This window comes from Apostichopus japonicus, chromosome 20, assembly GCF_037975245.1.
Source record: "Apostichopus japonicus isolate 1M-3 chromosome 20, ASM3797524v1, whole genome shotgun sequence".
NCBI classification, from domain to species: Eukaryota; Metazoa; Echinodermata; class Holothuroidea; order Aspidochirotida; family Stichopodidae; genus Apostichopus; species Apostichopus japonicus.
Genome location: NC_092580.1, coordinates 10,785,860 through 10,812,500, shown reverse-complemented (window position 1 = coordinate 10,812,500; position 26,641 = coordinate 10,785,860). Strand labels below are relative to the sequence as shown.

General features: G+C 37.8%; 2 long non-coding RNA genes across 2 annotated transcripts; one reads left to right on the top strand and one right to left on the bottom strand.

Moving 5' to 3' along the window:
• Positions 1 to 16,028: 16,028 nt before the first annotated feature.
• On the bottom strand, positions 16,029 to 22,248 carry LOC139961624 (uncharacterized). Its single transcript, XR_011790942.1, has 3 exons — positions 22,111 to 22,248; positions 21,055 to 21,196; positions 16,029 to 17,262 (listed from the first exon to the last, which is right to left on the bottom strand). It is a non-coding gene; the product is annotated as an uncharacterized lncRNA (long non-coding RNA).
• Positions 22,212 to 25,044, top strand: LOC139961625 (uncharacterized). Its single transcript, XR_011790943.1, has 2 exons — positions 22,212 to 22,351; positions 23,878 to 25,044. It is a non-coding gene; the product is annotated as an uncharacterized lncRNA (long non-coding RNA).
• The last annotated feature ends 1,597 nt before the right edge of the window (positions 25,045 to 26,641 follow it).

Sequence of the window (26,641 nt, the reverse complement as noted above, 5' to 3'; positions counted from 1 at the left end):
AATGGAGACCTATGTTTGTCAAGTCTACGATACAAAAAGAAATATAAAGACATCTAATGGATGCTGTACCAAACTATATATAAGTTGATGTCATTGCCCATATTAGTTTAACCATTTACTATATAAGGCAATGACATCAATTTGTAGTTTGGTTTGAACCTGTCCTTTTTACTCCAGGTGTGATCTTAGTCACAACTTGCAATTAACAAACAACCAGGTTTGCAGCTTCGATAGACATTTGTTATATTTAAATCTTAAGCTTGGGGGGGGGGAGGGGGTGCATTTACGTGTGTGTGCGATAGTTTTTACAAACCAAAGCATTTTCTTTGAAATCACGGGGCCGAATAAATTAGCTTTTGTTTGGAAATTTTGCCATACCGGGATTGTCTAACTCGGCGTTCCTTACTGATCCTTTTGTAAACCAAACCTGATGACAGTGTTCATATTATAAGGGCATTTGTGAACTGAAGTGATTTGAAGGTCACTTTAAGTGCATGGGCTAAGGTTTTTTTTTTTTTTAATTTACAAATAAATGCTTATTCTATCTGAGTTGTTTTAAATGTTATTTGTAATTTACCGGGCATGAGATATAAATATAGTGATGCCCCATTTACTTACACACTTAACTCGTTAATTTCTGAAGTACCAACAGCTTTTTCAATGGACATATCCAACCCCACGTATGATAGCTGGATATCTAGTTTTGCACTGACGTATTTAATCCCCACTACCGTTACGATTTTGAAGCTGAAGAGGTGAAACTTCTTTGCCCTAGGTTACTTCCAAAACTTACATAGTTCAGCTCATGCTTGCATAATTCTTCATATCAAATCAACGAAAATAAAATATATAGGCCTTTATACCTTAGGCCTTCATCTTATGAAGAACAAGTTATTAAGCAATCAGAGCAAAGTCAAATCGGATTATGTACAAGCGCCTCCGTCACTGTAACATATCCCTATAGCTCTGCATGGACAAAGCAGTTTCACGAAACGACCAGCCAAGTCAACCGAATAACACCAGCGTACACGCGCAAGTTGGCTTCACCATTAAAATGTATACGAACGCGCAGGAAACTATGTAGTGAAATAACGTGCATATGTTTGTCAACGCACGGTTGCACTGTCAACCTATATTTTTATATTTAAGAAGTGTAGGCCAGGAGTCAGTGTAGGTCACTCATGTTAAAACCTTCTCTTCAGTTAGGCTATCCGAAAATTAGGAGTACATTTCGATGAACTGAGTCAGTTCCACGTCTAGTCACGTGTCAACAATTTGAGAGACTGCATATTATATGTTGTACCAAATTTCTATGGTTGTACCGTATCGGTAAAAAGTTGTAAGCTTTAGCACGCACCAGCACAGACGGATTGGGTGATTCGTATATTTGTACATCACATGTGCACCTTGATTATTGCAATAGTGTAATACTGTATGGAATTGAGCGCCAATTATGTACTTGATGTGAGCGTGTCTCTCCGTTCCAATCTTTCCTTCATCCCTTTATCCTATTAGAAACCATATTAAATCCAAATTAACATCTAAATTGTTCCCGAGTTTTTCTCGTTTTGCCATACTTCTACGATTCCTTTTCTGTGCTACGAGACGAACAATATGTTTTCGTCGCCATCTTATAGAAATACGGCAATGCAGTTTCACGAAACGAACAGCCAAGTCAAATGAATACGGTACCCTCGCGTATATGCGCAAGTTGGAATCACCATTAAAAGTTTATATATGAACGCGCGGCAAGAAATCATATTGTCAAAAACGTACGTCTAGTCTGCAGAGGCGAGCGTGTACTGACTTCATGTGTTTGTGTGTGAAAAGTATAAAAGTAACAGTCTTCTATCTAGCTCATTTATTGTTATACAAGATCTTTAGATGTGAATAAATACGTATCCAATGTAAAATTATATTTTCAATGTCCAATGTCAAGTATTTTTAAAAGCAAAAGGTTTTTCGAGGCTTTATTAAAGATTACTTTTTTGTACAATTGCGAACTGTGGGGCACAACGAAGGATCTTGATCGCAAAATAGACAATTTTCAAAGGAGACTACTTCGTAATATTCTCAACATTAGATGGACCAATAACAATTGGTTATCAAACGATGAGCTCTACAATGAAACCAACCAAACACCTTGGTCATCCATAGTCGCACATAGAAGATTGAGATTTTTCGGTCATGTAGCAAGACTCCAGGAGGACGCTCCAGCAAAGGTTGCTTTAAGAGAAGCACTGAGACATACTGCTAAACCAGTATAGGAAGGCCTGTGACTACCTTGCTTGGAAAAATGAAGTCGCAATTTAAGGACGTTAACATTAACAATTTGGAGGAAGCAATAAACCTTGCGCAAGATCGTGATACGTGGCGGAGGTTAATCACTGAGCATGTCGGATAGACGAAACTCAACTTACTACTACTACTAATGTAAAATATATGCAAAGTCCACGCCGCACATCGGGTAGGCGCACTATGCTAGTGCGTTACAGAAATATGTAAGAGCTATAGTGTTTCGCAGGAAAATCAGCGCGCTTCACGCTGACCCCTTCTTTTCACCACACACACTTGTTAAGTTCTGAAACATATACATATATAATACTCTGATCAACCATTACAATGGAACCACGATGAAGAGGACCGAATCTTGTAATCGCCATTTGAGGAAACAGTTAAGAAGATATATGAATACTCACACTCAGTCTTACGTAACCAAACTTTTTATGACTGTCATACGTCATACGGTTACCAGCGTAAAATTCGGTGTTTACATGTGTACATATTGGCTTATGTACGCTCAGTTATGTTTATATGGAACCTTCTATCCGCTGGTTTAACATCTACGCTGCTTTTCATTCGAACGAAGCCGTCCATTTCTGACGAAAGTGGGTTGTTTTCACTCCAAAGTCGCACCTGCATCTGTCGATGAAGAAGTTGTAGTTGCCATGGGGATGGTAAAGGGGAGGAGAAAGACTTGGGGCTTTTTGAAGAATTATTATTGAAGATTATTATGTCGCTATCCGGTCTGGGTGTGATAGGTATATAATAGTCATTACGCTAAAAATGAAAGAGCGGCATCTATAAAGGCTTTCACAATTTTTGTCAAGGTATTGCCCCACCTTTCCTATATTGGCATATATATATATGTTTATCATAGAATGAAAGTCGGTTACTGGAAAATTACGTAATAGTTTGCTACATTACCGTCTTTGGATTGAATATTAAAGGTAGTCTGTATAGGCCCCAAATTATAGCACGCCATCATTACTATAGAAGTTATCAAAAAAGTAATTTCCTGGAGGTCTTAACTGTGCAAATTATTCTGAGACATTTTCAAGGAACACAGAAGATGACTAAATGTCCCATTGAGAAAACTTTCCTTCAAGGTTGTAATAAAAACAGTTAAGAATTTTGACCAAAGGTGACCATGTTTGACTATCTAGTATATTTGGGGCCAACACAGCATACCTTTAAGGTGATCATGTTATCACATACGTGAACTGCGTTGTACAGAGCTTGAAGGAAGGTGTGTAGGTGTGTGTACATGTGTGGCACGGGAAAGTGGGTGGAATAGAAGTTGATATATCTTTCGAGTTACTAAGACCAATATTTTTCAATTGTAACGCTAAATTTAACTGTAGTTCGAGCTAATTCTCTATGAAACAACTTATTCGAGTCGTGTGCGCTTTTTTTGTGCGGGTCCCATCTATGAACCGAACGCTGCACAACGATGGTTACAACACCCAAGTCTTGGAGCGATTGAGAAGATGTGTCAGTCTTATGCATGGCTCGGCGTCCGACCCAAACATCAGCCTTCGATCTCAACATAACATAGAAAGTAAGACAATAACAACAGTAATTATCCCCCACCCCACCCACCCCTTACACCCATTCTCGACACCACACCTGTAAATGATTTTCCATTCTGCTTCAGTCACATCTGACGATATATGACAAGCACTTTCAACAATACATGCATGAATGACCAAACGGGTGAAAGAATTTAACATTTATATAAATATCTGTCCATATCAAGACAAGTTCATGTTTAATTTGGTATTTTCATTTAATTTTAACATATTTATTGATCAGCAGAGCTTGGTTGTACACGTTATGATGTCAATCATAAATACTGCAATTATTTGTATGGATTAATTCGAACAGGTTTTGTGTTCATATATTTCGAGTAAGTAAATATTTAAAGGGTGTGAAGACTCGCGCACAAAGAAACGTCTCATGCCGGTAATCTGACCTAGTTTCGAATGAGGTGTAACAGAAGTGTAAGACACCACCATCGATCCCAGAAAATACACACACAGCTTGCTACCGTCGGTAATTAGACACTAGTGCACAGTCAATACATACAGCTACAGTCAATACCTACAACACAGTGTACATAGCAGCGACTGACATCTCAGGTCTAGATTAAAGATGAACGATAGTGATTTTTCACCATCGACGAAAAAATACGATTTTATTCAAGATTATTCTAGTTGGTTTCCATTTTACACATGTGAAAATTCATGTCAATCCGATGTTGGGAAAGGCTTAAAAAAAATTCCTAAACTCGTTGATTTTTAAACAAAAATTGGGCTTTTCGCGAAAAGCGATATGATGATCACGTGATCTACAGTGACATGTGACGTCATTATGATGATAACAACGTGAGCTCGGCGTAGTGTACTTCAGCAGTGTGCACTTAGTGTGTAAGTTTAGTTGCAACCTACTCTATATTAGACTCGACAAACAACGTAAACCACTAGCAAAATCCAAGAAATTGCGTTGTACGGGGATGCAACAGAACGAATGTGGACTCTACAATAAGTTTTCTCAATTTTCCAAGCGGAAAAAGTAGTGAGAGATATCGGAAACTCTGGATACGATTTGTGAGGAGAACCAGGAAAGACTTCATCGCACCAGGAGTTTCTCATGGCAAGAATGTGAAAGTTTGTTCTGCCCACTTCACAGAAGATGCTTCTCGAGCCCAATTGAAATTTGCGTGTGGCAAGGTCACTAAAGTAATAAAAGTTTGAAAGATTGATGCTTTTATGCCGCATTATTTATATATATCCCGATAAATGCAACAGTAAGTGTTGGAACTGGAAGACATGTCAGACGTGAACAACCTAATGACTACGGTATGTGAGGAGAGAATCAACGTGCAAATTTCAATTGGGGCATGGACGTCGCTTAGGCAGAGTTTTTTGGGGGCAGAGATGTGTTCATACCCTCCAAACCACTTTAAATGTAATACGAATAGGAAATGTGTGTATGCTCGAGCAAAACAAAACATCGTGTAAGTATTACTTACGGTAGAGCACACTGTCACTTATGTTTGCACAGTGTGAAAGTACCGTTTGCGGACCCAGGCCTACGTGAAGTTGGGCTAGACTACGATTCCTCCTGAAGCCCAAACCACGAGGCATGCATGTGAATAAACGCAATAGGCATTGCATGTAGTGAGAAAATTGTTCGAGCTAGACTAACAACTCGATTGAGTTCAAATGCAGTTGTATTTCAAGCTCAATGAAACCTTTCTGTTGGATTTCATGACGCACGGAACAAGGAACGTTTATGTTTTACAGTAGGCCTAGTGCATACAAGCGAATCTACTTTGTTTAGAACTTTGGATTTTCTTTCGGATGTTATACTAATCTACGTTTGAGACTATCATCACTATTGTTATTGTGCCAGTTTGACTGGTAAGTGAGCACATTCATACATCACTCTGTATAAAACCCGCCAAAAACGTGATCTTGAGATTTACGTTACTTTGGGTCAGCTTGCGAGTTACCTCTTCAGATATTGGGAAATCGTTGCGAAATCGCCGCAAATTTCGTAAAAAAAACCTTGTAAACACGTGGTGAAGAAATCAAGAAACACTATGATATTCATTATCTATTTATGTCTTGAACATTACGCCGGAAAATAACAGATATGCTGACACGAAATGCACGCACAGCTCCGTACTGAACAGTTCACAACAGAAAAAGATCATCACAGTGACGTCATTCACTGACCTGAGGGCTGTTCAAGGTCGTTGCAGTGTTTGCAAATTCCCAAATTACGGAGGCGAAAAAACGATGTTTTAATTCCCTTTTTTATAACTTTCCGGTGTGCTATTTGGAAAATTAAAAAAATATGTTGCTTGGTAACTTACAAACTACATTATATATGAAAATGAGAGATTTTTTTTCTGTCACTATCGTTCTTCTTTAAAGATAACAAGATATCACGTTTCATTACTGTCTGCACTTTGTAGCGACCAGAAGAAAACTTCACTTGCAAGCAACGGAAAGTTAACTTTTTCAGAGCGCGGCACGCGGTTTGGGGCGAGTCTTCAATGCCTTTAAGCTAATTTTCCCTTTGTAAATGATTGCTTTGATTACAGACAGAGGCAGGGAGATATGAGAAGAGATGTCCAATTGGAGTCGAAGGGGTGTGGTGGGAGGAGTGGGGGGGGGGGGGGGAGAGGGACTCGCATACGGGCATACAAAAAAATGCTAAAATTACCGTAAAATAACACCGTGATTCACATTCTCATCATCTCTCACTTCCCACAATTTCTGTCTATTTCATTTACTCGGTTTAGGATCAAGAGGACGATATTCCTAATTTATATCGTGTGACTGTGGAGACTGTAGTCCCTCACCGCCCTTTGCTAACCTGTCTCCTCATAATCTTTCCACTTTCCCATGTATTGAACAACTTGCAACTATGCTTGTAAATAAGTAAAATACTAACCCCTCTTTTGACAGATCATCGTCACAGACTGCTGGAGTTCGAGAACCAGAAGATTGCAGCAGATAATGAAAAGTGTAATTGGCCGAAGAGAGGACTCTTGGGAAGGTCATGTTAGCCAACAGGATCCGCTATAAGAAAAAGAAGATGGCTTTGGGCGATCGAGGACAAAGTGGTAAGTAATAGGTACATCTATAGACAGTTGATTGTTTTTGCTATGTATCAAAAGCAGAGAAACTAATATTTGTTTTGCTATTCTTTATAATATTCTAATTATTAGTAGCCTATGCCTATGCCGTATTCTAAATGTGTCAAGATGGACGGATTTTGATATATATATATATGTTTATATATATATATACATGTTTATATATATATATATATATATATATACGGTATATATATATATATATATATATATATATATATATATATATATATATATATATATATATATATATACATTTTCAGATAATTTCATCTGATAGTATTGAAAATGTGTCTCTATAATATAAGTTCCATACTTAAACTGTTTTGTACATTCGGTAGAACCCTTAAGATTTGCAAACTCTTCCGAAATCTTTCAAACATATTTTACTCTTTCGACTCTTTCACTGCAGCGTTCCGGTAGAGTACAGCAGTTCAGAAAGAGAAGAACCATTCGATACTAAGTCTTGCCCGTCGAGTCCGAGAGCGAAGAAGATGAGGAAGAATCAAGCTCAGAGGACGAAACTGAGGAGGAAGAGGAGGATGACATCAGTGATGTCATCAATGCATAATGCCTTCTATAATGCCCGAGTTTTTCTGTTATTACATGCTTAACACACTGCATTCATTCACACCATACATACAAACATATACTCACACAACATATACTCACACAAGTACACACAACATACACTCATAACATATATTCAACATATATACACAATATACATAGCCTACAAGTTATCAACATTACACTTTCTACTTACATACAACATATTCAAATCATACTCACAACATAATCACCAAACATACCACATACCAACATTATGTTCACAACTTACAACATATTAAATCATACTACATGCGTAGCTTTCTTACCCATCCCTGACCCTGCTCCGATCATGGTTATTGTTCCCTGCCCAGTATCCTGTGACACGTCAGTACTAGCAGCCACAACTCAAATCTTCAATGGAGCTGACTTATTTACATCTTAATTAAAAAGTATTTTGAGTGTTCTTGAGTTATCGATTTAGGTGAAAGTGGTTACACATGGGTTATAACATCTGCTTATGTTTGTGAAAGTTGAATGGTTGCCTATATATGCTTATGGTGGCGGTGATGGCTGAAAGGTGGGTCAGTTTATGCCACGGTGGTTACAAGAAGAATTTGAAATGGTTGTAAAAAAGCCAGGGATTCTGGGCTCGTGAGGATTTTAGAAATTGTGTTTCTGCTTTCAAGATCTAAGGTGTGTGTCATTCTTATTCCTAAACCTGGTAGATGTTGATTGAATCTTTCTGATCCATTAACTGGACTGGAATCCATCATTCATTTTACGTGTCAGTACAATCCTATTTAACTCACTACGGTATATAGGCTACATAAGCACACTTTCTCTACAGTTCTATTCTTGTAAGGGTAAAAATTTTTTTTTGCTAAACCTGAGGTTATTTTCCCCCCATAAATGCTTCCCTCAACTTACCACTTTTTTTTGAGACATTTAATATGGGTCTTGGTTTTTTATATTTTTTATAAGGTGACTTTTTTTCTTGGTGTGTGTCTGTGTATGGAAAGTTTATGCTACAGTTAGCCTACTTAAGTTTAGGCTATCTTAGTTGATCTAGGGATTTTGTATCTTCAATCATCATATGTATTTATCACCATTAAGCCAACATGAATGCCTTGCTAAGTATGATCACGTACAAAACCAATGCTCGCACAATTCATAGAAAAGAGAATCAAAAGCATTACTAAGGATTAACAGATTAAGAACAACGTCCAACCTAAAATTAACTACCAAACGACCCTTATTTGGCCCAACCTCCACCACGACACACGGTCACTATCACACCGTTACGGCCACCATGATAGCCTCACCGCCTCCATTTTCACGTAGCGTAGCTCCTCACTGTAGTTCTATTAACGTTGATTGAGTATAAACATCACAGAGTATATACTGGTTTAAAGGCATTGAAGACTCGCCCCAAACTGCGTGCGGCCATCTGAAAAGGTTAACTTTCTGTTGCTTGCAAGTGACGTTTTGTTCGTGTCGCTACAAAATGCAGACAGTAATGAAACGGGATACCTTTTCTTTAGCTGGACCTGAGATTTCCATCGCTGTATCGTTTGTTTATACACTGTGCTGTGGGTATGGACCGCAGCTGTATGTACTGACTGTACACTAGTGTCTAATTACCGACGGTAGCAAGCTGTGTCTGTATTTTCTGGGATCGATGGTGGTGTCTAACACTTCTGTTACACCTCATTCGAAACTAGATAAGATTACCGGCATTAGACGTTTCTTTCTGCGCGAGTCTTCACATCCTTTTATTGAACACTCTATGTACGAGCTTGAGATAAAGTCATGCAAGGTTTGAATCAAAATCAATTTGTAAAAAAAATTGATCTTGAAAACACTTGTTGGTATTCACATGAAATCAGTTGGGTAGGATTATAACACCCCCGGCCTTTGCCCTCCGTCACCTCGTATATACCTTCGGGTAGGAACGCCAAGCCAGTTTAGTTACACACAAAGCATATCCGCCAACTGGGGTAACTTTGGCAGTTGCGGGGTAACTTTGGCACGCAGTTTCGTGCAGTTTCTACGTTTCGTAATTCTCACCGCATACCTATATGTTGCCGATATACAATGTATTTACTCAAGGAAACGGTAATTGAAGAATATTGTATTGATCAGTAACTGCTAGAAAAATATTTTTACTAGAATTCATGTAAAATTGCTAATATTTTTGTATTTTTATATATTTTCCTATTTATTGGCCAAAAAAGAAAAAGAATATACATTTGTGACCATCCTACCTGAAAACAATCATGGTTTCATTCGACAACAACATTTACGGTGAAAAATTGCAAGACTTCCGAAGTATATTTTAGGGCTAAATCGAGCCAAAGTTGAAAGGTGAGTGCGATGCTTTATACTGCGAACCCCTTATAATGATAAAAATCAAGATGTTGGTGTAAAACTATTGTGTAAAGGACAGTTATTAACGCATAATCCACTCGAATAGTGGCTACAGTAACTAATGATACAATGTGTAAGACTAGTGCGATACAGCAATAGCAAACACTAACTCAATAGGGTTGAAGCTCAACCCGGAAGTAGAGTATAGCTACTTTGTACAGGGACCATTTCCGCTACGTTGACTGCCATAGTGTTTCTATAGCCTAGGCCTGGCTTTGTTTAATTAGTTTGTAGGCCTACATAGTTATTTGATACTAGTTTATTTGGAACACAATGTATTACTGACATCCTGTGTCTGAGTGTAAAGCAATACTTCATCTATATCAATATGATATTAGCATCTAAATGATTAATAATGAAAGTGTGATGATAGTGGATACCGTATTTTGAGGTCGGATATTCAGGCATTTTTACTACTGTAGCTGGTTGTCCAGCAGCAGCCGCACAAGAGGGTAAAACAGTTTCTAAGGGGAAAACATTAGCGTTATTGGTACAACTGCAGAAAACAACGTCCCATTTGTTTTCTACCTACTGAAAAATTGGTCACCCCTGTTGTAAAGGATCGAGCCGGTGTAGGCATTACTTGTGTAAAATTGATTCAATATTTCGAAGGTTTTTTGCATGGTGTTTTTTTTTTGCCAATGTTTTCAGGATTGAGTTGCTTTGTATTCTGCATTTGCTCTGTGGTCTAAATGCTAGCCCGTGTAAACTCCACAGACTGCAACATATGCTCTAAATTGATAAAAGGTCAAGGCGACATTATTTCTGATTTTTAAAGACTGTGACTATATACTACCACTACTATACTAATACCATTCTTATTACCAATGTTTCCTCTAAAAAATTGCCCATTGAGTCAAAATGGCTGATATCTGAACATTTGACTCACCACCGTCCTGGGGGAGGGGTGCTTAGATGCAAAACGGTGCTATCATTTTCCTCTTTTCAGGTATGCTTATAAAGGGAATATGCAATGAAATTTACTCTGTTTGATGAAAAAAAAATGGTGCTTTTGGGTGCCATATGAGCTGTTGTTGGAACCACTCGATGAGAGTTTTAGAATCATTTTCGCTGATTTTAAGTTATATCAGTGTAAAAATGGGCCCCAACCTTTAGCCACTTCTTTCTGAACTCTCTTGTGTTCTTCTCATTGTCCTTTGACTGTGAGTCCTGTTCGTTCCCCTCTGGTTGTCCCCGAAACCAGAAGTTAAATAACTTGCTTTGTTATTACTCTGGCCCCTTATCATTTGGGGGTTTCTGTTTGTTACTACCTTCAGCCATTTTAGACGAATGTAGCAGTAGATAGACTAGGCCTAATGATTTAGCCAGCGTTAATATTCTATTTTTGGTGTGTTCAATCAATGTGTAATTCCCATTCCTTATTAGAGCAATTCCATGAGAAAGTGGACATGATACCCAAAAAATTAAAAATGTGTGACAATGGTAAATTTGGTGTTCAGGAGTTGATACAGAAAATTGGATGATTGGTAATTAAATCTATTCGTCACTGCTAATTGATAGCGAGTATATAAATGATATCAGCCACTACCATGTGAGAGTATAGATCATGGAAAACTGAATGGATAATATTTTCCCCCCTTTTCCTCATTGGTTCCGCTTCAATGGCCTTCGGTGTTTTTGCCACTTGAAATGTCCTTCCGTTACCGAAAATATAATTTTTTTTAGTTTTTCAGGAAAAGTTGCAGCATGATTAAAATGAAAGTTCATCTTCAAAGCAAGTTTAGATTGGCCAACAAAATGAAATAATTAGTTTCACCCTGGTCCTCTTAGTTTGTTCATTATGATTGATTAAAACCTGTCTTTCTGTACCAGTTTGGTAACGGAAGGACAGTAACGGAAGGACAATTTTGTTTTTCCAGTCAGATAATTGAGTCACTAGCCTGGATTAAAAGTAAATTTATCATTGCATGCATACATATATATTGTATACAGCATCCTTTGGGAGTTGTTGATTCTGAGAGTGATGTTTATATCTACTAAGGGGCAATTCCATGGTAACAGAAGGACATTGGGACTAATTTTCTGACATTTGAACAAGTATATCATGAATATCCCAATTAATTACAACAAATAATTGTCATCTACGTACTTTAATTTCCACATATTTTTTTTTACACAAACGCTTCCCATTTTTGGTTCCTTGCTTTAGCAAAAGGAACCTATGCAGTCAGGTTGGCGTGTGTGTGTGTGTGAGTGTGTATGCGTGTGTGTGTGTGTGTCTGTGACACTTGCTTGGGTACGCTCTATCTCAATAAGGGAATGTTGGATTGAGGCCAAACTTTGACTATAGATCCGCCATATGGAGAAGGTGTGCCCTATTGTTTCTGGTGCCCACAAAGGTCACCAAAGGTCAGTTATGGTCCAAAAACCGAAAATATTAAAACTGCAATAACTCCCAGTGCCAATGTGTGACAAGATTGATATTTTGGGACAAGTTGTAAACTGGTTAGGGGAGCATTTTCAAACTTAACGGTCATGTGATCCGAGGTCACCAAAGGTCAATTAATGATAAAAAACTAGTATTTTTGCGATAACTTGAGAACGAAATGTCCGTTAGGGTTGGGAGTTGCTTCAATGTTATCCAATTGTTGACCCGCATCTGGGTGACCCTTGACCTCAATTTCACCTCTGGTGACCTTTACGTGTTTTTGGGGATTTTTACAGTTTTGATGCTATTTTCAGATGTCAAAGGTACTGTACCTTCTGATCATAAATGTCATCAGGTTGACCCTGTGTGACCTTTATGTGCGAAGTTATATGGGGTCAAAGTTTTTCGGTCGGAGTTAGGATGGTTGCACAGACTTGTCGTTTTGTTTTTTGGAATCAGGAGATTAAACTACATCTGAAACCAAGGTCAAAGGTCACATTAGAAAAAATGTGCTTATTTTGGGAGGAAACGAGCAAAAAATCAATCTTGCTTGATAATATTATGTGTATTGTCATATACCCCAAGCAAGGAACCACAGTGCCCTTGGGCTCTTGTTGAAATATGAATATTAATGAGGTCGGTAACGGAAGGACAGCAAACGGACAAGGGTTTTCACGTCTTGAGTTTATTATAAAACTCTGTGAATTCTATGGAGTAATCTTATTTTAGAGGTGAGAAATGTTATCCCAATACTGTTTCCTATACTGTACCACTTTCCATTCTGAAATTATTGCTTTGGTTTTCTAGAAATATTGTGCTAATTAAAGTTAAATTTGGTAATTTGGGAGGATGGTAACGGAAGGATGCACAGTGTGCAGTGTGAACTATGATAAATATGAGTGTCCTGAATGGCTACAGTGTGTCTTCTGCTTTAAGTGGGTTTGTGGAGACTGTAACGGGGGATCATATGACCCGGACTTCTGCTGTCCCTCATGTGATTAGTTTAGTAAATTAAACTTTTGTGAGGTCTACAGTACATCTCTTCAACAAAACAGAATTGGTCAACGTTGCTTATCATTGTTCAATTTTCTTTTCAAAAGAATTGTATAGTCATAATTTTAAATTTTAATCAACAAAGCTGTATAGTTATAATTTTAACTAAATATAAGTTTAACTAAATATAATTTTAACTAATTTTAATTAAAAGAGTAATATAGTTATAATTTTTCTAAAACTGAACTGTCTTATGATGGAGGGCTGGCAGAGGATTGGGGGAAGGTGGGGGTAATAATAGACCCGCAAAGCACCCATGAATGATGAAGGACCGGTTAAACACTGGCCTGAAATGTTTAAGCACTTCTGTGTTCAGACCATTTTGAACGGTTTTGCATGTATGTTCGTATTTCCACTCATATTTTATGGCACACAGGGATAAATAATAATTTGTTAAGCCCTTTCTTTCTTTTCCTGTACTCTTTCACAGATTGTGATGTAACTGTCTAACTGAGTACAGTTTTTTCAAGTGAGAGTTAACAACCTTCATCAACATGGCTACCTGGAGCCCTTTCATGGAGGGCCTGACAGAAAACTTCTTCAATTGCCCTGTTTGTTTGGATCAATTTAATGAGCCAAAACTGTTACCATGTCTTCATCGATACTGTAACAATTGCTTGAGAAAAGTTATTCAAGCCAGCTATGATGGGACAATTGAATGTCCACTTTGTAAACAGCGATGTTGTATACCAGAGGATGGATTGGACGGCTTTAAGACTGATTTTCATATGAAGAGTATGCTCGAGTTCATAGAATTGCATAAATCATTTGAAAAGAAAGATTTGAAGCAGTGTGTGAGCTGTTTAAAGGATGTGGTATGTTCCGCTTACTGTTTTAAGTGTAGAGATTTTTTATGCAACGAATGTTACAAGGTTCATATCAGTAGTAAAATGTTTACTGATCACCAACCAAGCACTCTGAAATTGGAAAATATGGCAGCTAAGAATCTAACCATGGAGGAAATAGCTGCAATGACGGAAGATCCCAGGTGCCATTTTCATATCAAAGAACCAGCCAAATTGTGCTGTGGTACATGCCAAAATGAACCAGTTTGTTTAGTTTGCACTCACGGTAAGCACAAAGGTCACGATCTCATAGATGTGAATGATCTAGCCCAGAAAGAAAGGACATTACTGAATAAGAACCTCGCTGAACTAAGCAAGCAGAAGACTAAACTATTCGCGTTACCCGAGAAGGTTCAAATGGCGCTAGTGAAATTGAATGAAAATGTTACAATCAAGACAAAGTTGTTGACAAGTCAACACCAGGAACAGGCAAAGAAAATAAAGGATAAACTTGCCGAATGTAACGATGAACGTGAAAAAGGAGCTGCTGACATAGAAAATAGAAGAGGATGTGAAAAACGTGAAATAACTGTTAAACATGAAGAGGAAATGAACCGATTGATCATGAAACATCAAGAAAATATGAAAAGTACCGATGTAAAATATGACCGGGAATTGGAAGAATTTAAGGAAAATCGTCAAGAAATTGAGGGTGAATTCTTTAAAAAACTTGGGGAGTTAGATAGTAATTTCAAGACCTTGACAACAGCTAAAGATCTTCTTGCAAGTCAAAACAAAAACGAATGTGAAGAAATACTGAATAATTGTAAGCAACTTATTAAACGGTTCGAAAACTTATTAGCAACGTCTTCTTCCATTCTTGCATGTAATGACGATTGGACAGACGCACAGTGTGTCCCCGACATAAGAGCAGCCAGTGAAACTTTGATCGAAGAAATGAAACAAGAATATCCAGAGTTAGAATCTTTATCTGATTTTGTCATCAGTGATATAACAAAAGTTATACCTGATAAAGTTGTAATTACAGAAAGCGCAGAGTCTGTTGTTGATGTTCCGGGAATCAAAGATAAGGGTTACGATATCAGCGGTATGACAAGTAGTAGCAATGGTAATATCGTTATGACTGGTAGTGTATCAGAAGAAAAATCACACATCACTGTCATTAACATGAAAGGAGAAATATTAAATCAGAATGTTTTAAATAGAAATAAGACATTTTGGCTTCAGGCATTTCGTTACTGTTGTAATTTGTCAGGGTTCAATGTGATTACAGTTTGCACACCGGATGAAATCGGTATTTCTAATATTTCTGACTCATCTTACCAAAAGAAGAACATGAGTGATATGGTTAAGATGTGGCCAGAGGGTAGGTATGTGTTATCTGTTACCACGAATCCCGCCAAGAATCAAATCATTTTTGGTACTGACAGCATAGAAGTGTATGTATTTGATTATCAGCTGAATTACAGTCACACCATAGTACTACCTGATGAAATCAAGGGATCAGATCATATCACTGTCCACGGTGGTAATCTTCTAATCTGTGACTATGAGGGTAGGACCTCATATGAGGTTACCATGGTGGCATCAGGGAGTAAGGTGGTGTATAAATTAACCAAACCAAATATCAGTGGAGCTGACTTAAGACCTTACAGTGTGTGCATAGGCATGGGAGGGTTCATCTACATGTTATGGGATGATGACGTAGAGCTAAACACTGTGCTAACACAGTACAGTCGAGATGGCAGGCACTTACTAACAACAATGTCAGTTGATGACGACGCACGGTGCATAACCACATCCATAGTAGATGGTGAGGAGAAGCTCATGATAGCTACCTTAACGTCGGGGAAGATGTATATATACGGACTAGTACCTGTATAGCGCTTGATGTAAATTACATATTAAAACAAAATGATATCGTGAGTTACGATACACAGATTCGGTTGATATTGTTGCTGTATATCCTTTTCTGGGGTTTTACACACATGAAAATCGTACAATCCTAATTTCTAAGAGTTATTGTTAACTGCATCATTAATTGGCAAATAACTATTTCCTTAGGGCTTTATCCCTGTATCTCAATATATCAATTACAAAAGACTGTCTTCCTGAATTAATTTACTTTTACATCAGTAGGCCTATGTTCATTCGTTATGAATAAAATTTTTTACTACAGCCTATCACATATTGTAGATAAGTTTGGCGTATTATTCCATGGGTATAAGCATTATAAGCTTCGTGATTCAATACGATATATATCATTAAACTTTCTCTTTCTATTTAATAATCCTCCATGTAAAATAACCTCTTATTATAATATATGATATATTCATAGGAGTAGGAGGCGGGGTTAGAGGGGGGCGGGGGGGGCTGCAGCCCAACCAAACTTTTTGTGAAAATTCGGGCAATATAAGTTGAGAATTTATTGGGCACCTACTGAAAGAAAAATAAATTGGAATGTGTTTTTCAATGGTTAAACTTATATTATTATCATCATTATTGTAACAACTTCCCCAAAAATTATACCCAATTTGAAAGGTTAATAACATGGCAAATGATTGTATGTATTTGGCATGCGATGTAATAACCGATGCATGGCTAAAGTATATGTATATTAAGATGTTAAGATGTTGACAATTTTGGTTATATTTTTTGGGCAAATCGTTACCGCTTCCCTCCCCATCCCCCCCCCCCCCCCCGATCAAATTGGGCTCCTACGGCAATGTGCATATCATGTAACAACAATGTATCAATCGTGTGTTATAATAGATGAAAGACTGAGCTGATTAGTAAAGCTTGTGAAATTTACTTTATTTATTATTTGAGATTCTTCCAAATCAGCATCACATTTACAGTAGACTGTCAATATTGCATTTATTAAACTTAAAAGTTTGTACTGATAAGAGATAATATTTCACATTAATGAATCAATGGTGGTAAGGTGATAGAAATAAACAGTGTTTTAAACAGCAGTGGAAATGGTTCTTGATTTCTTATTGTCGAGAAAGCTGAGATCCAGCCAAGGTCTTTGAACAGAATCTCTGTGGACATCCTTGTCTTTGCTGAGGAGGTTTAATAAGCTGTAAATTAGAAGAAAGAGAAATGACAAATTGCACTTATACCAGGGTTGCAAAAGCATTGGTAACACTCACGGTCACCACACACTGCCCAATTACATTCACTGTACACAGAGCCTATCATTAGCAAATAGACATTGATAACTTCTTTAATTAAAAATAAATTTAGAAGACACTATCACAATTTGTCATTGCTTCACTTCGTACCAGGGGTTGAGTAAGGGTAAATGTAGGAATTGAACAGAAAAAGGGAGGGTTCTTTAATGTGGGTTAAAGTAGTACATAAATGAAATATCTAGTACTGCTACCTTTAACCTTAAAAGTACAGGCTAGCCAGAGTAATGGAGGTCAAGGTGACCGTGACCACCCCCCCCCCCACCACACCCTCCTTAGTTTCATGACAGAAGATAATTGATATATATGTTTCAGAGCACTCTACCAATAATTCTCCCCATTGCAAACAGGGTAAAAAGGGTCTACATGTTAAAGGTATGCTGTATTGCACCCAAATATGCAAGATTTTCAAATATGGTCAACTGCACATGGTCAAACCTCTTATACTCTTCATATTACCACCCTGAAGGTAATAAACCTCACTAGGACATTCAGCCATCTTGTTTGCTTATTTAGAATTATGGGAAATTTAGAGATTAAATGCCTCCAGGAAAGTGCAGTTTGAAATCTTATAGCAATTATAGCGTCCTATAGTTTGGGGCCTATACACCTTTAACCTCTGCACATTGAGTTTTATAGTAAGAAAATGAGGCAGTCAATAAAAGAGGCAGCCCTCAATGTGAGTTTGCTTTGGTTATGCATATCAGGGGTGGAGAAGGGGTAAGGGTTGAGATCAAAGAGAAAAGGGACGGAAAATATTGTGGGTTGGGGTAAGTTTAGTACATATAGGCAAATGTGTTAGTGAAGTATATAGGAATACCACCTTTAGGGCAGAGATATATAGAAGGGGTGGGGGTGGGGCAGAACATCCCCAGGTGAAAAGGTTGGATGCAACATCAGGACCGCACAACAAGTATACCCTTAGCTTCCAGATGGAAGCCAGCAGGTTTATTCAACAGTCCGGCCCCCTCCTGCAAAGCTTCCCAAGGGACCATTGCAAATATGGTTATATGGGGTCTATGCAACCTCTACACATTGACTTTTATCAGATCTAACAAGATGAGGCAATCAATAATGGAGGCAGATATCAATTAAAGTCTGCATTGATTCTATGTCAGGGGTGGAGGAGGGGTCAGGGTAGAGATGTTCTGAACAGAAAGGTGAAGTTTTGGAATGGGGCTACTTTATACAACATGAAATTTACCCAGGACAAATACCTTAAATTTTGAAAGTCATTTGACTATACAAGTCAGGCAGAGAAAATAGTAGGGAGCGGCAATTAGCTTAGCCAGAGGGGGAAGGGGGAAGGGGAAGGCAGAATGTCCCTACTACACCCCCACCTCCCCCCCATCCCAAATAATGTGGAAATAAATTCGACCCTCAGCTTCCAGATGGAAGCCCCCAATAATCCCCCATTGCAAATATGAACCAGAATGCAAAAATGCATTTTGGTTTCGATGATGTTAACATGAGCTGTTTTCTTCATAAATCTGATGTAATATATGGTAAGGGTGTACATGTTTACAAGGGATTCACGATTTGACCTTTGATGACCCCAAATGACCTTTGACCTCCACTAAAAACAATAGACTTTGTGCTCAATGTGGTACTCCAACACACTTAATGTGAAGTCTGCCCATGCTTCCCATCTTGAGATATCGTGTTTACAAGGTTTCACAATTTGACTCCTGGTGAACCCAAATGACTTTGACTTCCACCAAAAACAATAGGCTTCTTATACTTAATTTGGTGCTACTAACACTAAATATGAGGTCCTCCCAAGCTTTCCTTCTTGAGATATCGAGTTAACAAGGTTTTCAAAATTTGACCCCGGGTAACCCCAAATGACTCTCGACCTCCACCAAAAACAATAGACTTCTTGTAATTAATGTGGTACTTCTACACATCAAATATGAAATTGGTCTGACATTCCCTTCTTGAAATATGTTGTTTACTAAGTTTCACATTTTGACCCCAAATGACCTTTGACCTGCACCAAAACAATAGGCTTCTTTTACTCAATGTGGTATTTTTACACACTAAATATGAAATGGTCGACCTTCCCTCCTTGAGAAATCGTGTTTACAAGCTAGGCGTCACAAACCCACTCACACAAACACGTTCGCCATCATGAATGTATAGGTTACAATTATCATCGAAAGCAAAAACCGTGACAAAGATATTATACAGTGGGGTAGCATTATTAGAAGAAGGCAAGCTATTAGAGAGGTCTATAGAATACTATCATAAAATTAATCAGTTAGGTAGAAAAAAAGTAGGGCAGGGATATACCTAGTAGCTAAGCCAAACAAGGGGGTGGGGAATGCAGAGTATCAACAGGGAAAAATATAAAATCAAATCAGGGCCACAAAGAAGTCTACCAGCTGGGAGTATACTTCGTAGCCCCCAATGATTCCCCCAATTGCAAATATGGATAAATGGGGTCAATGTTAATCTCTACACATTGAACATTGCAGTCTTAAAATTAGAGAATCAATACAGGATGCACCTCACAATTTGATTTTACATTGGTTTACAGATTACCAGGGGATGGAGGAGTAGTAGGGTAGAGATTGAAGAGGGAATACATTTCACAGCCCCCAATTCCCCCTCCCCCTTCCCATATTGCAAACAGGGTAAAATGGGGTCTATTTTAACCTCTACACATTGAGTATTGCAGTATCAAAAATAAGGCAATCAATAAGGGAAGCTCCTCCCCATTTGATTTTGCATTGGCTCACTACATACCAGGGTATGGAGAAGGGTGTAAGGGTAGAGATTAAAAAAAACGTGACAAAGATATTTGGGAGTGGGTTAACATAATTACATATAGCCAAAGGTGTATAAGAAGGGTATATCTCAGACACTACCATGAAATTAAATCAGTTAGACAGAAAAGACAAGTAAAGTAGGGCACGGATATATCCTGTAGCTCAAACAAAGAGGGGGGTACAAAAGGGGGGGGGGATAAATCAGGACCACCAAGTAGTCTACCCTTGGCTTGCAGATGAAAGGCAGCTGGGGAAACATTTCATAGCCCACAATGAATCCTTGCGGCCCATTGTAAATATGGATAATGTTAATCTCTACATAAATTGAATGTCATTAGTAACATAATTAGGCAAATCTATAAGGGAGGAAGCTTTCAATGTAATCTTTCATGGGGTCTGCACAACAGGTTTGAATGAGGGGTAGAGTAGAGATTGAAGAGAAAATGGGAGCTGTTTTGGATTGTTTAGTATACATGCTATAGTAACAGTGAAATGTCCAGCACTGCAACTTTTGACCTAAATGCACAGGTTATCCAAGGACAATGCATCCATTTGATATTGCAGTGAATAGCTTGATTGAAAATGTCCTCAACCGACTCCTCACATGTATGTCACAGGGTGATCTGAAGTCACATGATTCCTTAGGTATTGTTGCGAAAAGAGCAAACTCCTTGTCCAAAAGTGTTAGGTTTGATCAATGTTTACCGAGTCCCAAAAGAAAATAATACAATGTGCCATACATCAATGGAAAGGTACAAGTGTAAATATTCAATGTAACATAGATTTGAACGGATTAGAGGATATGTCTAAAAACCACCAGCTATGCATTTTAAAGAACAAAGACAAGCCTATCTAATACATAGAAACTTTTGGCATTGACTAAGAAGAGATAAAAGAACATGTTACTAACTTCTCTGGCGCTTTGACTATCTCCAGAAAAGGTAGATTGCAAGCCTCCGCCAGTTGAGGTACGACTTTAGTGACTGAGACAGCGTCCATTCTTCCTGTGTTAACTGACACTCCGGGTGGTTTTGAAATCACGAGTAAACCATCTGCAGATATCAATTTATAAATCAAAACATTTAAGTAAAACAATTAAGAAAGTATATCAATACATATATCAATGGGGACATTAAATGGCAGTCCCCAACCAGGAATGCCTGCCTCATAATTCTCTGAACACTTCTCGAAACGAGAAGGCTTGCTATTTAAGCTAGTATTTGTACCTGATCATCTCATGGATAGTGTTTCAAATGAGTTTCTGCTGGCTTTCTTAACCCTGGATTCACTGAACTAATTCTTTGATATACCCTCTCATTTACTTCTGATGCAGTCTACAGTGTACTACAAGTACAAGCTGAATACTAGCAGTCTCAGGCATGTCTATGTGATTTGTATTTTTAACATTTAATCAAATACAGTGTAATTCAACATCATGAGTGTTACATAGTGAACAAGTTAAGGAAGGAAAAAAATAACACAAAGTAAGTCACATATTTCTTTGTCACTTAAAAAGTAAAAACTGTGTTTCAAATAAAATTCTTGTGAAATCACAATATACTGAACTACAATTGCATTCAATAGAGATTACAGAAGCTAATGTAAGTAGGCTACCATGTGAAAGTTGTATTTTGTTTTTCAAACCTTGGATTGGGTTCCTTGTTCTGATTTTTCTAACCCTCATTAGGTGTGTCTGTTTTCAACCAGTGTGTTCTGAATTTTTTGTGTAATGTTATAATTGCTAATTCTGCCAAAATGTTGGTTAAGAGAAAAGTGTATGTTTTCTAGTTGGGCCTGTGCCGTTCTTGTAACAATGTTAAAATTCGCTTTTTTAATTTATTTCCAATATTTGTTAATATTGTATTGTGTATACATTTGTGTAACCTAAAATGCTTTGTACAGTGACATTGTCAACAACACCAAAAAAAAAAAGTAATGGGAAGGTAAGGAAACATATGTTACAAACCTTTATGAGAACAAATGTTTGACTTTAAGATCTTTAACAACTCTTCTTTATTCTCAGATTATTTAGTGTTGGACTGGTCAACATGGATAAGAGATTCTCGCTGAACTTTGTTCGACTTTGATGAATACCTTGCAGCGTTGAATCTTCCTCGCAAATCTAATCTCAGACTTCTGCCATGATTCCTCCAGTTGGGCATGCAGTAATCCGCTGCAGTGTTGACCCAGCCTCACACTCATTTCAGGTTAGTCTACAGGAAAATAAGAAACATTAATATATTCTATGAGTATGATTACTGCAGTTCCTGAATGATGATGTAATTCAAGCAACAACAACACAAAACAAGTGCACAAATGACTTTAAGGTACGGTAGCTACTTCTGAGTACATTTCAAAGAAGCTTAAAACAACTATCTCGTCAGATTTCTTGGATCTTTGAGATGGACACCATACAGTACAGCCGAGTCACCTTCAAAGTCCATAATTAAGATGACCATGACATAAGAATGTTTCAGGTAACATTGCAAAAATCTTTTACCATCTCAGGTTCAGTTGAGATACTATGCATGGGACTTTTATCAAATTATTGCTCACTCAGAAAACATGTACAATACTATATTATTGACAAAGGTCTCAAATATGATATAATTTATGTTATTTCTCATTTGTTTGTAGCTAAAAAGAATATCATGTAGGCCTACAGGGGCAATTTTTTAATGGTTGTACTGTGGACAGAGATAACCCAATTTTTCGTCTGGATGACCAGGCGTGCTATCTTGTTTATGTTCATGAAAGCTTCAATACACGTAACTTACATTTGTATACTGTACATCTATTAAGAGATTATTTTTCTAGTCTTTGAAGATTTTACTTGTAAAGGAAATTGCTAAAATGCTTGGCTCAGTTACCTGTACATCTTGTAGTTTAGGCCTACATAGTACATTAATGTACCTATAGAATGAGTGAAACAGGCGGTTTGTTACTGCCTGACGTTACTTGATAGAGATGATGTGATTGGTTGATTTTAAAATATAAGAAAGGTGTGTTGTGCATGCATAATTGTGAGAGCCAACAAAATTGTCAATTTATACAAAAAGGCTAATTATTCATTAAGTAGTGAAGTAAAAATTCTATCACAGTAATCTCTCTTTAATCAATCATAAGTTACTGATATGTAGGTGAATGTAAGTGAGAGTGGAATGCTAAAAATTCCAGATAGATGCACTATGGATCTTTACACTGGATTGGATACTGAAGAAGTCAAGGAACTGCTTTTCTATCAAACTAATAGAGTAATGGCAGAACAACCCACAACTTCGAAGCAACACCCTTCACAGAGGTTGGCTATGGCATCTATATAGTAATACACAGAGACAGAAAAAATACAAGTATCATGCTGTTGTGGTTACACCCTCGGTTCATTTATGAAAGTTCAATACCAGTAGAAATGCCAAAAACAAACTAAATAAAATGTATCATGATGTGGCTACGCCGCCAGGTCGGTTAATTTTTTGTCATTCCTTTTTGAACGACCATTTATAGAAAAGTTCAATACGAATAGAAATGCCAAAACCAAACTAAGTTCAATGTATTATCCCATTTTGGCTTCACCAGATCAGGACAGTTCAATTTTTGCCATTCCTTTTATAAACGCCCCGACCAATCATTTCATTGTTAATGTTATTACTATGAAACCTAAAAAAAACTTAATTTGTTTGTGATATCACTTAGAAGGTATTCAGATTCGCATTCTTATTTTGATTTTCCGTAGTGTGAAAGGGAACTTTCTGAAGGATGATTTGGTTACCTAGGTTTGTGCGGCGGTGTAGCCAGCTACAGCATGGAGCTTTGTGTCGTATTCTGCAATCAAGCCGAACTAATGGTTTTGTTAAACACTGCGTGTAATAAATCAGCTGTTCTTTACCCACCTAACATTGGTTAGGCTAATAAGAGATATAGCCGACTTTGACCTTGTCCTAGTGTGCAAAGTATTAATACTAGGCTATAGGCCTAGGCTAGTAACCCAACTAACTTGGCATTTGTGCTAAGTACGGTACCTGTCGTTGCCAATTTGTTGACAAAAATCACCTAGCCTAGGCCTTACCCCAATCTTAATAAAGATTATTTTCATTCAAGCACTTAGCAGAGGTGTCACATCCATTAAGTGCCTTGTTAGAATAGTATTTAACAAGTTGCATGAGTCTAGCCAAAGCCTAACGTTGCATTCTAACACTGCCTTTGCTACGAACTTGGTAGGCCTACTATAGTATTATGTAGTAGTAGGCTTATTACTAAGTTTACAGTCATGATATTGATAAAGTATTCGCAAAACTAGGTGATACTAACATTTAACCTATCCGACAAAAAAAGTGACTCAAAAAACTGAAGATTCAGCTCCCGGGATTCAATTTTTTTGTCTAACTTGAACATATATGTTGAGCTACAATATATTTTTTTCAATTTAATAAGAAAACGTTCGGGAATTTTTAGTCAGTATGATGGATCAGTGTTTTAGGGGTCAGGTTTGATAGGTTTTTGTGAAGACCGATTCCCCTGTGTTTGTATAATAATATAACTTCCATTGTATGCGTAAACGCCTAAAGTAGTGTAATCCTCCCATTATACCCGAAATAACTGCTCAGACTTCGATCGACATCGAGCGGACCTCACTTTTGTATTTACCTATTACGAAGTAACCTAACGCAAATAAATCAAATTGAACTAGTGGAATAGAAAAAGTAATATTATTCTGACTGAATATTAGTAAAAATATGGGCGAAATGACCAACACGGTTGGGCGAAGTGACCATTCTGGTTGGGCAAAATGACCAGGCTGGTTGGGAGAAATGACTAGGATGGTTGGGCGAAATGGCAGTTGGGCGAAATGGTTGTTGGGCGAAGTGACTAGAAAGCGTCCTGCATATTGCCCCCCCCCCCCCATACACAAAATCCTGGCTACGCCACTGGAAGGAGAACATCCTTTCAGTTTGAAATGTTATCAATCAGCATCTGTTTTTCTTTTGTATGGCTTGTATGTTGAAGAGCATCAATGAATTCGTGCATATGGTGCAAAAAATGGGGCAATTGAGGCAAATTTTAGAACACTTGAGGAGCAGCGTACGAAAATTGTTTAATGCCATGAGTAAAGAGGTTTCTTTACAAATTACGAAAACTTCAGGCTCTCATAGCTAAAATATGTACGTGGTCGTAATACGCAAAATTGATGGTGACATGAATGGTCAACTTGTCGGCTATCCAGTGATGGGAAGCTACATTACTTTGAGGATGTGATAAGTCGGGTCAATGCTGCATAAAGGGGTTGTGGGGGGGGGGGGGTGCTGTAGCTGTGAGCAAGATGCGATTTATAGGTACCGTACCGCAAGTAGATACGTAGTACACATCCGCTGGAAAGGTTAACCATTGTCGGAAAAAAAGAACTAAATGACCTTATGTAATGCTTGTTTTAGCATATTATCAGTTACAATCACTGCTGTTCTGGCTTGCGGCGGAAAGAGCATAATTTGAAGCAAGAACGTGAAAATAAGGAAGACTGGTGCAAAGATAACCGTATAGAAACTGATATAACCTAATTTTGTCCACGTTTTGTCTTAAGGTCAAAGAACAGCGTAGCATATTGGTTTACTGGTGAGTATTTGCCTAGGATGGTTTATATAGTGACGAAAACTCCGGACAATAGGCTAGTTTGTAAAAACGCAAAAAGCCTGATTTGAAAAAAAGGTGGCATGAATAGCCAACGTGTAAGTTGTCCAGAGGAGTAGCCTTTATCTTGTAGGAATTACTGTAGTAGGTCAGATCACATAAGTTTTACAATCAACGCAGTTTATTTATATACACGGCTCTGGAGTTAAATGGAATACATGTACGTTTATGTAACCATCTGCACATGATGTTATTCTTCCACAACCATATCACGATTAGAGTACCCTAGTGCCGTATACGTAATTAAGTATTCTGTCGGGGATATGGCGTGCACAATGATGATAGTTCTTTCCATGGGTTTTTATACGTGATAATCAGAAACATGATAAGGAGACTGAAGGTCACTGCTGTTATGTATATTGACGTTTTGTAATTGCGCCACCCATTGAAGAACACACATTGGCATACAGAGAATCAGACATGAAAATAAATCGAACCGAATCAACACAAGCTGTTGTTAGACTATTTATTGTGTACGTCAGAACCAGCGGACACAACAACTACAACAGGCTTTTTTTTAGAAATATCAGAAAAATGAGGAGGTTATTCCGAGAAAGCAGTGGTTGTAGAGTACTTGTTGTTTCAAATAAGGACACCGTTCAAGGCATTCGTTTACAGTTGAATACAATACGGTGTACTCGTTTTTATTGATAACTTCTGGTGGTAGATTTCGACGCCATCTTTACTCTGACTCTCGTCGAACGCCAAGTGTGTAATCTATTTTATTACGACACTACAGTGTTTACCCAGTCAATATGCTAAACTTAAGGGTGAAAATCCGTGAACGATCATGTAATGGAAACACCTAGCAGGGG